The sequence below is a fragment of the Erpetoichthys calabaricus genome, chromosome 4, assembly GCF_900747795.2.
Source record: "Erpetoichthys calabaricus chromosome 4, fErpCal1.3, whole genome shotgun sequence".
Taxonomy (NCBI): domain Eukaryota; kingdom Metazoa; phylum Chordata; class Cladistia; order Polypteriformes; family Polypteridae; genus Erpetoichthys; species Erpetoichthys calabaricus.
The window spans coordinates 108702976-108718333 of record NC_041397.2 but is presented as its reverse complement, the minus strand read 5'-3'; the positions used below and the strand labels follow the sequence as shown (position 1 = coordinate 108718333).

The window sequence follows — 15358 nt, the reverse complement described above, 5'->3', positions numbered from 1 at the left end:
CTCTCCTTCTTCATTAAGCAGCAGGGCCATTTCCATCATTAAGGGCTCAGACAGCTCCACCCAGCTCAGTGCCCCTTCAGCCAGTTTTAACTGATTTCCCAAAGGAGGAGGGTGTACTATTGAAGAGAAGCATGAGGTGCGTGTTGTGCTTCTGTAAATTTGATTACTCCCTAAATCAATTTGAGTTCACATCATTTATCAAACAGTCTGTATGCCATCCCCTTTCTAACCATCTATACATTTACTGATTAAACTAGAAAACAATCAACATTTCACTGAAAGAAAGGAATAAACAAGAGAAATCACTCTTCATTTTTAACCCATTTTAGTCACTGATTTTATTGTAGTAGAAAAGCAGATGAATAATGTACGCTGTCTTTCTAAAAAGTTTGTTATTCAAACTAAAATATGAATAGCTTATTGTTTGAATACAAATTTTAGGGTGGCAATGTATGGTAGAGATATATAATGTGGACAATATAGTACATGTACTTTATAAAGGTGACATTAGGTTATCACTTGAAAACATAGTGCCATATTTCATTTTATAACATTTCTTTAAATTTCTCTGAGAACATTTTTATTGCTCGGTTATTTACACCTATATTTAATAGGGCTCACTGTATGACTTGAGATGACATTCACACCCCTATACACAGGAGTAACTGGTTGGTTGGTTTACTTTCCATGAGTACCATTTTTTCTCCATGGGTACCTTTTAAGGACACTTAGCAACAGGAGCCAGATCAAATATTTTATTCCAACCTTACTTAAATTCATACCAGCACTCATAATGACTTTTCAAATATTACAATTCGTATTCTCACTGGAGATTTACAGTTCTGCATTTTTACTAACCAAGAGGCATCCACGGCAATGAAATGCACAGGGGAATATAGAAAATTAGATCTCCAGAACAAAAATAAATAAATTAATTAATAATAATAAATAAATCTCCAGAACATAAGTTTAACTCTTCTTAATAAACTGAGTGTATTTTTCTTTCCCTAGGGTAACTACGATCAGTCATGTACAGAACAAATAATAACATACCAAATGCAATGAGTCACATACCATTATCGTAACATGTATAGATCGCATCACATGACATTCTCATGCCCACTTAGTCTAATTCAGAGTTGTAGAGAGCCTACCCCAAGAACAGTGTCTCTGCTATATACAATGCATTCCAATTCCAGTGTAGGTAAGTGTGTCCACAGTTTTCAAGAGATTTGTCAGACAATCTGATCTTATCTTTGCAAAATTATTTAAAATATTTTTTTTAATTAATAGTTCTGAAAGATGCCCCGGACATAGACAGACACGACACCAGATGTCCACAACAAACACGTTTTATTTTTAGCACAGCACAGTACACACACAGTGCACAAACCACCACAATAATAGCTCACAGTCCTTTTCTTCTCTCTCTGTTGCCATTTCTTCACTGCCTCCACTCCTCTCCTGCAAGCTCCATCCTCTTCCACTCAATTCCAGCTCTCCGAATGGAATTAGGCAGCCCCTTTTATAATGCACCCGGATGTGCTCCAGGTGCTCCATGATGACTTTCCTGCACCACTTCCTGGTGTGGCAGAAGTGCTGCATGGGCACCCGGAAACACTCCGGGTGTGCCTGCTTCCTGGTGTGGAGGAAGTGCTGCATACAATGGCTTCTGAGCCATCCTGGCGCCCCCTGGTGGTGGCCACAAGTGCCCACAGGTTTGAGCTGCCAAGCTCTGTGGTTCCCATGTAATCCCAGAGGGCTGCCATCTTGTGTCCCGGGGTAGGAATTGCCCCTCTCCTGGTCCCCTGCTTCTCCAGGTCTCCCGGTGGAGCAAGGTCCCCGGCTGTCTATCACATAGTCAATAAATATTTTTGCAATTATGTAATAACTGAGTAAAGCAAGGAAGCCAGATTTTTGTAGGGAAAACAATGTCAGGTGTACATGTTATGAAAATATTACACTGGAAACAATCACTTAATTCCAACATCAGGGTCACTTTAGTTCTTCTGAAAAGAGTCTAGGAAAACAGTTAATTTTGTTTTCATAATAGCACCCTCAACACTACAAAACTGTAATCAATATCTGTTAAGCCAAAATCAGTACTACCAACCAAATGTGCCCCCATAAAAAGTGTTTATTTAGCTGAACATAAATCAGAAACCATTCTAGAATGTTAGACATATTTTTAATTGGACAAAGGTTTTAAGAATACTTCTAACTTCAAAATCTTTTTCTGAGCTTATGAGAAATATTAAAGGAATCTTTTTCTTATTTTGACATTTTATTGGGTGAGCAAAAGGCCATTGGCATTGAAAGTCAGCAGAAGTGTGTGCTTTAAGACACTTTGAATTTGGACAATCTCTTCTTTTTTTATTATGAAAATTTGTTTTTTCTAATGCCAAATCTTAACTTTATTTGAACTGTTGCCTTAAATTTTCTTCTCTGTGAAAAAATATCAAAAAAGTGTCAACAATTTTTTCCTAAGTAATATCCAGTGATATATCCTATCTGTAAATGCTACTTGTATTCCTTGGTAAATCCCCAAGTAAGAAGAATTTTTTTTTAATTTTATTTCAAGAAAGTAACAAAGTGTGCACTCAACCAGATCAAATTTGCGCAGCTTATACAACACATAACTTCAAAATCAATCTTGAGAAAAAAACAAAAAAACACAAAACCTAACCTAATTCAACCCAACCCCCGATGTCTATATGCTGCTTAAAGTGTGTTTACATCAAATCAGAAAGCCGATTTCCAGTCAAACAGGAGTAAGAAGAAAACAAAATGAAAGGAATGACACTGCAAACGATTACATTTCCAGTAAACGACTTGTTCATAGCATGATTCCCAAGAAATATTTACTGAGTCACAGGAAAGGGTATCACAAGAATTTGGCCTGAGTGGATCGCAGCTAAAACGTCAAATTCCCGCCTTGTATAGCATGGGTCTACAAGCAAGTAATCATTATAAAGGCAGGGACCTGCATGATGAAGATTTTGAAACAAATATCCCTCAAGCCATTCCAACAGATATGAAGAAGTCATACCCATATTTCCTCAACTATAGAGTATGCAGGTGTGGTGTAGTGGGTCAGTGGCTAGAAAATTAGTGGCCAGTTTTAAATAAATAATCGGGCCCCAAGAAGTTGTAGACTGCAATCAGGTGCAGGTGTGTGCAAGTGCATTTCACTCCATGGTTAATTGGGGAACTAGCTGACTGTGCCACATACATGTGCGGAAGCGAGCAGCTCAGTCAGGCACCTCAATAATGCTTTGGAGGGAGCAGCTCCTTGTACTCGTACCCAATTAGACAGCCTAGAATAAAGGAGCTTGCATGAAATGGAAGGGGGAGGAATGGAAAACGAAGGGAAAAAAAGATCAGAAGAAAGAGAAAAAGAAAGGAAGTTAAAGGAAGGAGACAAAAGTGAGGAAATGGGGAGAGCCAGTGCATGTGAATGAGAGACAGAAGGCAGGCAGCCAGGAGTAAGTCTCTCGGGAGAACACAGAGCTTACACTTGGGGATGAAGGAGGCCACTTCAGTTGAGTGATTTGGGAGCTGGAGTGACTGATGCGCTGCTCGGTTGGAGCGACTCCATGTAAGGCTGGGAGAACAACAGTGGCAGCTGCAGGGGTATTGGAAGGCTCAGCAAGACATCCTGTGGGTGGAGCCATAGACCACAGGGCTGCGAGCCTAGCAGCAGGAGTCAGAGGGTCGGCATGTGCCCTGCCAGGGCTACAGACGGCAGCAGGTGCTTAAGCCTAGAAACAGCGCAGAAAGTTGGCTGATCTGCCGATTAGGCACCTTCTTGGCTGCAAGGACTCGTATGGGCATTAAGCTAAGGAGATATTGTTTTTAAAGGATGGCACCAGGGACTGGGATTTTAAATAGAAGATTCCTGACAGTTTTTAATAATTTTTATGGTTGGATTTATTTGGATTCTAACCTCCATGATTGCTCTTGTTTTTTTATGGGTTATTTTATGGATTATTTGAACACTGCACTATTGGACACTTTTTGTTTTTGATTTTGATTTTAATAAAAGCACTTATATCACTTTCAAATCTACCCCTTGCTTTGTGTGAATGTCCTCATTTGCTAGACTCATCCCTCGGATACGTTATCGGTGGTAACAGGTTCAAGAGGTTTCTGGAATGCGAGAGGAGCATGGAGTCAACCTGCACCGTCACAGCAAGAGCATGGATGCACAGAGAAAATATTGAAAAGAATGAGCACATGGCCAATTCAGTGGTTTTGTATGTGATCATGATGCAGAACATCTGTGTACCACACTGAGGGTGGCTTATGCTGAAATAAACAAATGGAAGATGTGCAAATGTGCATTTGTAGAAGAAGAAATAAAAACTCTCTCATGGAGAAGATCAATTTAAGAGAAAGTTAAAGAACAATAGTGAAAGTGTGGCAAGGTGTGGTCATACTGACTACTATGTTAGTTGTTTTAATTAATTTATCAATAACTTCAATCAATTTTCCAGGACCTCTCCTAAACAAGGAGGTGTTTTTTGAAGTGTACTTTGTTGAATTTTTGAAATTATCTTGAACATCAATTTGCTTGGAGTTATGAAAAGCGCCTAAGTTTAATGTTCTTACTGAACATTAATTTGACAATGTAAAAGTAAAACAAGGAAGCAGGCTGTTTAATTAAATTAAACTCAGGAATTGACCTATGATTCAAAAATATGTTGGAACAAATATAAACAGGCAAAGGGTGTCCTTCAGGGCTGAATTGGGGTGTCTCTTGTCAAAATCAATTAGTTGGTCAATGCAACTCTATTATCACTCTCAGGAGATTTAAATTGGTCTTAACGCATGTGAAACAATCATAGACAAAATTCTCAAGACATAAACTATTTAATGAAATGTCCTTGATCAATTGCAATGAAAGGATGTTGTCATAGTACCAAATCCGGAGCTAATTTTGTTAGAAGGTGGAACTGTGGTTGATTTAATTGTGTAATCATAATCTAAAACCTTAGCTATATATTATGAATGTGTTTCTAAATGTATCAGAAATGCAGATATTAATTACATGAAAAAGTATTCCAACGAAGTAGATTTTTTTTCTGCATGATATGCAGTAAATAAAGGTTAGACATGGGAATAAAAAAAAAACTGAAAATAATCTAGAATTTTTCATCTACAACTGGTCTCTCAGTTCATGAAATAATTGCAAGGAGTATATTCATTAAAGCATCCAGGAAAAAATAATAACAGTCGTATTTTCGTTAAGGACAAATCAAACACCAGACTCAAGACTGCACTGTAGCGCACTTGAGAGCAATCTTGTGGTTTTCTGTTATACATAGCAACATCATGAACAATAACTTCTGAAAGATGGGCATACTTTTACACATGTTAGCCAGTTATTTTGCTTGAAAAATCACTGATATATTACAAATTCCCATGGATGTTAATGAATCTTCTTGATGTGCTCCAGTGAAATAGAGAAAGGAAATGGCTTAAAAACTCAATAAATTGCCAGCAGATTTATGAATATAGTGTTTCCCAAGATAAAAGCAGAAGTAAAAATTTAACATTGTGGCCTAGAGGCTAAGTTGTGGGACTGTAAAGCACATGGTTCATACCTAACAGCTCTCTTTAGTTGTGACCTTAGGCAACTCACTAAATATTTTAGCACACCTTTTACATAAACATGTAAAATAACTGGAATATGACTTTGTAATTTTTAAATTATTCTTGAAATAAATGTAAAATAAATGTGCAACTTTTTCTATTAATATTATAAGAATTTACTACTGTAGCAATAGAAATTCAGAAGTAATCCAAAATTGACACCATCACTGGTCATTTAAGAGCATCTGCACAGTTTAGCGCTACATGTTGTCATAATCTCATAATGTTTGGTATTCTGCATTTTATATGCACCTGAATTACTTGGTAGCTTCATATCAAAAACAATATTTTCATTCAGAAGTACTGTACCTGATAAAACTAATTTGCAGTATTTTGTATTTTGTTCTTACGATTTCTTATCGAAAAAGATTTTCCAAGTAAATTATGAAATATATTTATAATGAACATTCTGCTTGTATGATCATGTTTTTGAGTTTTGTCTGGAATTTTCTTTTCTTTGCTGTTTGCATACTTTCCCAGTATAAATGTGCATTTTGCAGAATTTCTGTCAAGTTAATGGATTTCTCAGAACTACTGTACAATTGTATTTAAGACCTGCCGAGTTCAGAGTTTACTTGATCAAAACCTCTGAACTATATGTGAGGGAAGCAATCTTTAATTAAGTGGAGTCACGTTAAGGCCAGTCTGCAGTTTGCCGGAATAACCAATGAAGAATAAAGCTGCTAAATGTCTGGAGACCAGGTTTTAACTTTTTAAACTAAATTCTAACACCTACTACAGGGTCCCTGGAAAACAAAGCCTTTTCTGGTACCACAGGGCTCAAAGCAGCAACCTCTGCATAGTTGCAATATGCGAATAACTAGCTGTCACCCTTCATGTTCACTGTTTTAAATATTTTTAATTTTTAAAGTTTACTATCTTTTCCTGTTATAAACATTAAGCTTGCAAATGAGAGAGAGTGATAGAGATAGAGAAGAAATTTATATAATTCACCTTCACAAAATATATGTCCAGCAGAACTGAAAAATCTGTTTTCTTTTAACACTTGAAGTCAGACTAAGGAGATATTGCATAATTTTTGAAACATCATAGAGACACTGGTCAATGTATATAAAGAAATGCTCCAAGTCCAATTAAGTGAGCCTTTATCAATATGATATCTGCATCACACAGAAATTTTTGACCATCAGCAGAGCATCTGCTTTTGCCTGTTGAAGTCCTGCAAGTTTTGTCATTAGCACCCTTCTTCTGCTCTCTGCACAGACTAAGAATCAGTTTTACTTGATCTTACTCAGTACATACATGTGAATGATGTTTTACTGTTTTAATAGGTTGTCAAACATCCAGGGATTTTTAACTGTATATATGATTTTATATTGAATAGTTGCATGCAGGGCGGCACAGTGGCGCAGTGGGTAGCGCTGCTGCCTCGCAGTTGGGAGACCTGAGGACCTGGGTTTGCTTCCCGGGTCCTCCCTGCATGGAGTTTGCATGTTCTCCCTGTGTCTGCGTGGGTTTCCTCCGGGCGCTCCGGTTTCCTCTCGCAGTCCAAAGACATGCAGGTTAGGTGGATTGGCGATTCTAAATTGGCCCTAGTGTGTGCTTGGTGTGTTTGTGTGTGTCCTGCAGTGGGTTGGCACCCTGCCCGGGATTGATTCCTGCCTTATGCCCTGTGTTGGCTGGGATTGGCTCCAGCAGACCCCCGTGACCCTGTGTTCGGATTCAGCGGGTTGGAAAATGGATGGATGGATAGTTGCATGCATATTTCCAGATGTTGGTCTGGGCATGGTGTAAACTGAATAATGCAAGTGGTTCATTTTTTCATTTTTTCTTTATGCTATTTGAACTTACCCATGTATTTTGGTTGGTGATGATATACCTGAAATTTTATTTACAAACACATTATATTAATATATTATTTTTATGGGATAGTATACCACTGGTTATTTTTTAATGGTAGAACGAGTTAAAGAATCTTAATAATTAAGTTCGAGTTCATTGCCGTATATATATAAAATAAGTTAAAATTCTTGCTGTCATATCTGAGGAACATGCTGCAGGTTACCATTGTAACTGACAAGTCTTATTAGTCAGACACAGAACTGACACCCCTGTATTTTTTCCTAACCAAAAGTAACTGGAAAATCTGAGAGGAATTACTTAATATAGTTAGGAGTCAGAACCAATTACATTTAACTGTTACTTTTACAACACTTCTACATCCTTCCATTGCTGAAACTATAATTGGCTTCATGGTACTATACAGTATGTCAACATACACGCATTGGCCACTTTACTACACATGCTTATTAACCCTATTAGCCCTCTTCTCCAAACAGCTAATCATGTGGCTATGACTTAATATATATTGTATAGCATGCAAACAAAATCAAAAAGAAATTCTGGCAACCATTCCCCATTCTGACTTCCAAAGGAGTCTCACTGGCACTGCAGGGTAAGGATAATGAAAGCTACAGGAATAGTAGTGTGTTCTGTAGGATTTAGACATACCAGACAAAAGCGGAACATACTGTAAAACACAGCTGGAAATGGACTTAAAAGAAAATGTTTATATGATGTGTTAAGTGTCAGAATGCAATGAAGCGAGTTAAGAGAAAGACTGGGTGTGGGGCAATAGGTATTATTCTAAAGGATGACTGGGTGAAGAGGTGCATCAAACATGAAAAAAAGATGTAGGTATAGGGGATGAGGCCAAGACGATGACCAAAGCAGATGTGGTTTAAGGTGATGTCAGATGATATGAAAAGATTGAGTTTCATTCCAGAGGATGCCTAGGAATACTGTGAATAGAGGACAATGATTTGGGAGGCACTTGGCCAACCTGAAAAAAACTGGAAAATGGTCATTAAACCATTGATTAAAGTGGTGTTAATAATACAGACATGATCAAGAGGGTTAGCTGTTGTTCAGTAAAATATTACCATGACTAAGCTCTGATTTCAGATTATCTGTGTCACTGTATAATTATAAATAAAAGACTTATGTCTCTCATATGCCATTAACCTCATATCTCATCAATACATATCAGTAGTCACTGTATATTAGACTTAATGCAAAGCATAAAGTAACATTTAAAACGCTCACCTTAATCTGTTACTGACCATATTACACCCTGAAATAATAAAAAAATATGAATAAAATTTGCCAAATATATATTTAACATATAATGCAATACTGTAAGCACAATAAAAAAACTGCTGCTTTTAGTCATTATATACAGTTTAATGAAGTGGCACAAATACCTGACTGCACTAAATTGAGTCGAAAAACATAATTCATATTTTCTGGAGAGGTAAGATGTGTGTATTGTGCTAAATCTTAATTAATTTCACTTTCCCAAACTGAGAAATCAAATAAAACTTAAAAGTAATTAAAATGTCAGTATAATCAGGATGTAATTATTTTTTTTCCTAACAATCTGCATTTTATTCTAGGTACTGTAGTGTTTGACTCATAGAACGTTTAATCTCTTCACAAGAGCTATTATAGTTATTTTCCCCATGGACTTACCCTATACCTTACTGGCAGAAGGTGCTTAAGGAAGATAGAAAAATAAGGCAAATATGAATATTGTAAGGCAAATATGAATATTGTCATTTAATTGTATCCTTTATAGCCAGAGGTTTGTTGACACCTGACAATCACACCTGTATGAGTTTGTTGGACATCCCATTCCAAAACCTTGGGAGTTAATATGGAGTTGGCCCCACCTTGGTAGCTATAATAGCCTCCACACTTCGGGGAAGGCCTTCCACAAGTTTCTGAAGTGTGCCTATTGAATTTGTATCAATTCAGCCAAAATAGTATTTGTAAGGTCAGGTACTATTGATGTTGGATGAAAAGACCTGGCACACAATTGACCTTCTTATTCATCCCGAAGATGTTCAACAGGGTTGAGGTTAGGGCTCTGTGTAGGCCACTTGAGTTCCTCTACACAAAACTTATGACTTCATGGACCGGGCTTTGTGTACAGGGGCACAGTCTTGCTGGAACTGAAAAGGGCCTACCCCAGACATCTGCCACAAAGTTGGAAGCTCAACAATTGTCTAAAATGTGTTTTTATACTGTAGCATTAATAACACTCTACACAGGAATCAAGGGGCCAATTCCAAACCCTGAAAAAACCACCACAAGCCATTATCCCTCGTCCACCATGCTGAAAGATAGCATGTGCCAAATCTAGATCTACCATCAGACTCCCAGATAGTGAAGTGTGATTCATTACATATCATATCAAGTGGATGTAGAGGTGGTCCACTCCTAAACGTACTTGCAGGTCCACAGTAATGACAGGCTGGACTGTTCTTATAACACAGACGAACTATATAAGAAAGGGCAGAGCAGGGTTATTTTTTTTTCCCTAGCAGACTACATTCCTTTAATGTGGGAAGTGACATCCTTCACATCTTCTGTAACTCTGTGATGGCCAATGCAATTTTCTACGTTTTGGTGTGCTGGACTGGTAATAAAAGTGTGGCTCACCAAAGCTAATTAAAAGGGCAAACTTATTTACAGGACTCAGTCTGGAGCCCCTGGAGGTAGTAACAAAGGACAGGGTTGAAGCAAAATGAATTATTCAGCAGAACAGTGTCAAGAAACAGTACTGGGGCTCCTTTATACTAACAGCAATACATCTGCATAACACCTCACTATCTATCTATCTATCTATCTATCTATCTATCTATCTATCTATCTATCTATCTATCTATCTATCTATCTATCTATCTATCTATCTATCTATCTATCTATCCATCCATCCATCCATCCATCCATCCATCCATCCATCCATCCATCCATCCATCCATCCATCCATCCATCCAGAGCACATGTTTCCACTGCTCCAGTGTCTAACGGTGGAGTGCTTTGGCATTGAACAGTGTTCTTAGATTTCTGTGTATCTGCTCCCAACGCACAGTTTTTGTGCTGATGTTGCTTGAAAAAGGCAGTTTGGATCTCTGTTGTGAGTGATGAAGCCGAGGATGGCCGATTTTATTATGCTATGCACTTCAGCACTTGGGGGCTTTGCTCTGTGTGTTTGCTGGTCTACCACTTCATGGCTAAGCTGCTGTTGCTTCTAGATGCTTTCACTTAACTATAATAGCATTTACAGCTGACGGGTACAAATCTAGAAATTTCATGTTCTGATATGTACCAAAGGTGGAATCTTATGACAGTGCCACTTTTGAAGTCACTGAGCTCTTCAGTACATCTATTTCTGCCAAACTGCCAATGTTTTTCAATGGAGATTATATAGCTATGTGCTTGATTTTATACACCTATTAACAATGAATCAGTATGTGAAGGGATGTCCACATAATTTTGGCTATGTAGCGTATATTACTATTAAATATCAACAAAAACCACCATCTGGAACAATACCACAAGACAGCCAAAAAGAGATCCCCTACTAAGGTAGATCCTATCCTACAGTTCTACAAATGCAGTGTTAAAGACACAATTTCCATCTGTTATAATTTTCTGTATCTAAGTTTAAAACCGTCATCTTCATTACACAGTCGCTGAGTGTGATCAGTGGTTTCAGCCTTTTCTGTTACCTGCTAGGTGAACTTCACCTAATGCTGCAGTCTCTTTAATCTTTTTAGTGTAAGTTGTTGCCCAGTCCACTTGGGAATTCAGACTTACAACCATTCAAGCTTGATAAATGATCTACCTTCCTCTTCTTTGTAACAGACCTTATGGTTTGATATTTTCATGCCATTGACTTTATTTGGTTGGACACTTCACCTGAGCTTGACACTTTTTGCACCACCTACTACCGTTTATCACAACTTTTTTATCATAAGGAAGTGCAGACTCTTAGATTAAGAATGAATACACTACACTGGTTCTAGACCAAATCCTTCTGAATTAGAAAACTATCATACTCTGCTTTACCTTGAAATCTCACACAGCCAACAGTGACTTTCTATAATATGCCACTTCCAAAGCAGGCTATGAAACTCCAGTCAACCTGAACTTGACAGTGTTGCTTCTGTTTTTAAGATTTTGTAGGCATGAATTCTTGTGAACCTTGCAATGTGGGGCTTGAAAAGCTGCCAGCACCGTCTGCTTTTGTAGGAGAGAGGTTCAGTGTCCTTGCTGTAGTCACTGAGCTTAACAACATTTCCATTTAAATGAGCACAATCTTTTCAATCCATGATTTCTCGTTTTTAATATACTGCAGGTGTTCTTATATACACTCGAACAGTTCTTTAATATTCTTCTGAAGAAAGAGTCCAGATATAAGCCCTTAAATGATTACAGTGATATCCTCAGGCAAGAATCCCCAAACACTGAATTAGAGTAAGTTGAAAAACTTCTGCAAATGTGAAAAATGATTAATTTATAGTGAGACCAATGGTAAATCCTTATGATTTTCACAGAGGAATTATGCGTCAAGGTTAGGCAAGGTACCAGCCTACAGCTTATCAAATTAGGCAACAGCTGCCTAGTTATTATTTTGGTATTTTTCTGTATGTGTATCAAGTACACATTAATAAGCTGTCATGGGTAGTGTTTGCTGTCAATAACCTGCAAGGCATGATCATTTTTTAAAACCTCTATTTTTTACATACTAATATTCTGATTTAGCTAGCCAATATATTGGGTTTTTTTTTATTAAGTGTGTGTTGTTTGTAAATCTCTGTCTCTGTCTCTGCAGTCTGATTCTGTTGTAAATTTGCTCTGCTGAGTTAAAGGTTTTAAACACTGTTTGGAATTCTGGAAGTTTGATACAACTCATTTTACATTTGTTTTTATCCCCTCTGCTGGAATTGATACTTTGACATAGATTAACTGTAGTCAGGGAGTCGTTTTCCAGCTATGGCAAGAATGGGTATAATGTTTAAAAATATTTTTAAAAGTTAATGAAGCCTCAGCAGTAATTGTCGGCTTTTAAGTCAAAGAATTACAGAGCTTCATTTTTTTACTCAAGAGACTCCTAAACAACGAACAAATGATTATTTCACACTGTTCAGATGGCCTTGTATCTGCATTGTCTTTCTACTGTATATACCTCATTGGTACAAGAAAACAACTACAACACTGCTAAGACTAGAATAAACTTAAGGCTTGCAAGTAAAATGGTGCTTGATGTATTCCGTTTGTTGAACAAAGGTGCATTTTGTACTGTGAGCAATATGCCAAGCATTTACTTGCCACATTTTGACTTCAGTCCACTCATATCTGACCTCTTTCTTTTTTAATTATTTCATATAAACATTACTGTTCTATTGTAACACTCATTGACTTGTGATGTACTTTATAATAGTTTACTGTTTTATGTGTTCTAGTAAAAATGAATCATTTATATTTGATGTATTTATTTTGGTTCTTCATAGTGCTGAGAAAACTGAGTTTAAATCCCTGCCTGGTTTCTTACTTTTTGAAATTGATACTGAGGCCAGGTGAAGGAATAACAGATAGAAGAAAGTTGGGGCACCAACAAGGTCATCCCGTTTAATTGAACAAAGTCCAAAAAAAGCACACCTTTTACCTTTTGTACAAGTAGCCCTTGGGCAAAATTGTAACAGAAGTATTGAGCTCTTAGCTGCAGAATTTAGGGTCATTTACTGGAGTTCCGTCCGGTGGATTGCTCTGATCATAAAAAATCCCTCCTTCTGGGCAGCCAGGCTTATAGCAGACAAATCAGAAGGGGTGATGGCAAAGTGCACTCACTTGGCAGTTTCTCAGAGCTGCTGGGACAAGGAGAAGAGAATGTTAGCGACAGTGCCCCCTCTCACTCTGGTGGGTCATCACATACCTTAGTCGAGCCTATTAAGAGATCCATCAGTGCTCATGTGTGACAGCACATTCTGCTCATTTAAGCTTTTGAGGTGTTGGAGGTACTTTGGTTTTCTCCTAGCCTTCCAAAGATATGCACAGCTCTGTCATTTGGCAGCTCACATTGTAAGTGGCTATGAGTGTATATTTGAGAGTTACCTCTGGTGAACTCTTACACCATGCAGTACTGGTTTATTCCTTGGCTTTGGATAGGCTTTGGTTTCCCACAAATCTGAAACTGTAAAATTGAATGAAGTGGGCTGAGAAAAATGTATGAATTGATGGATTGGTATTTATGAGGAAAATAGGAAGTCAGTCCAATTCATAGTTTTGTTGAAAGTAGCCATATGAACACCATAAGATGACTTTAATTCAGAGCTTACTCTGCTATGGAATTAGTTCTTTATTATTGTATGTTGATTTAAAAATGACATATAGCAATTACCTATCAAAACAGAAGAATCATCGCACTATTTTCTGAGTGGATATCATAGTTTTATAGTAGTTTATGCTGCTGTTTATTGTTTTTATTCCTATCTTGGTGACTGTGTTGTATGTAGTTTGTGCGTTCTACTAATGACTCAACGGTTTTCCCCAAGTGCTCAAGTACAGTTTTCTTTATTAGTAATGGTTAATTGGTCTGATAGAAGCAAATGTACAATACACAATAATGAAAATGGTGTATTCAGCCCTGCAAGCCTTTAATGAGAATCATTTAGAAAATAAATGGAAGGGTATTGCGAGAGCCCTAATAGCCGAAGCACAAAATCATGCTGGTAGTTTGTGGTTGCCTCTTTATCACTAAAGCATTACTGTCAAAAAATGTTCAGGAGATCTACAATGAATTCTTTTTTTCTACTTTCTCCTTCATCATTGATCATACTTGTTTTTCTGCTAAGAAAGCATTAGTACAATTTTTTTCTTTTTTCCAGGCAGTTAATAATTCAATTAGTTCAATAGTGCATCATTTTAGTATTACTTTATTTGGTATGTGGTCATATACAATATTACAAATGTTAGCTTGAAAAGCGAATACTGTACTATACAATAGGTTATCTTTTTCTATACACTAAAATGCTCAGATGGATAACTTCAATGCTGCCTACTAACACTCTAGATACTATGTTATTTGAAAACCTTATTATCTGAAATTATGCAGCAGAGTACAAGAATCTGAATTGCATTAATGTTATTAAGTCAATTAATAAAATAAAAATACACAGAACTCTTTTGACATCCATGCTCCGTCTACCGAAGACTGTAACTTGACAATGAAGCAGGGCCACTCCACAACAAACATACTAGGGGGCCACTGGGTTGATTCCTAATTCCTAATTACAAAATAAATGAAGACCACAGTATTTCCAATTCTCAACAAATATGCCGGAGAGGAAATAAGGTCGAGTTCGGATGGGGTTGGTCATAAAGTCTTTTTTTTATTTACATGTTCTTCTTTTAAAGCCAGCATATTCTGGGTTCAAGTCCAAGGGTCTATTAATCCATCCATCCATCCATTTTCCAACCCGCTGAATCCGAACACAGGGTCACGGGGGTCTGCTGGAGCCAATCCCAGCCAACACAGGGCACAAGGCAGGAACCAATCTCGGGCAGGGTGCCAACCCACCGCAGGTGTCTATTAATGGCATTTTCAACAGAGAGCCACCATTCAGCCAGCTCTCTGGCTTCTGAACCCCACCTTGCTAATCTACCCCCCCCCTTACAACCTCCCCCTGCATACCCACCCTTCACCAGCTATATATTTCCTTTGATTCCTGTATGTCTAATCATTTTCCTCTGATGATGACACTTGGCAAATTGTTGAAAACCTAGGAATAAAAAACTATTTTAAGTTATGTGACTCTTTTCCTCCCTTTGTGGATCTCTAGCTACAAATATGCCAACCGTATCACAGACCTTCACTTACATATATACTGTATAT

At 37.5% G+C, this 15358-nt stretch overlaps 1 protein-coding gene across 5 annotated transcripts in view; it reads left to right on the top strand.

Moving 5' to 3' along the window:
* Positions 1 to 15358, top strand: part of enox1 (ecto-NOX disulfide-thiol exchanger 1) — a 722268-nt gene that overhangs the window by 596214 nt on the left and 110696 nt on the right. The window lies entirely within an intron of this gene.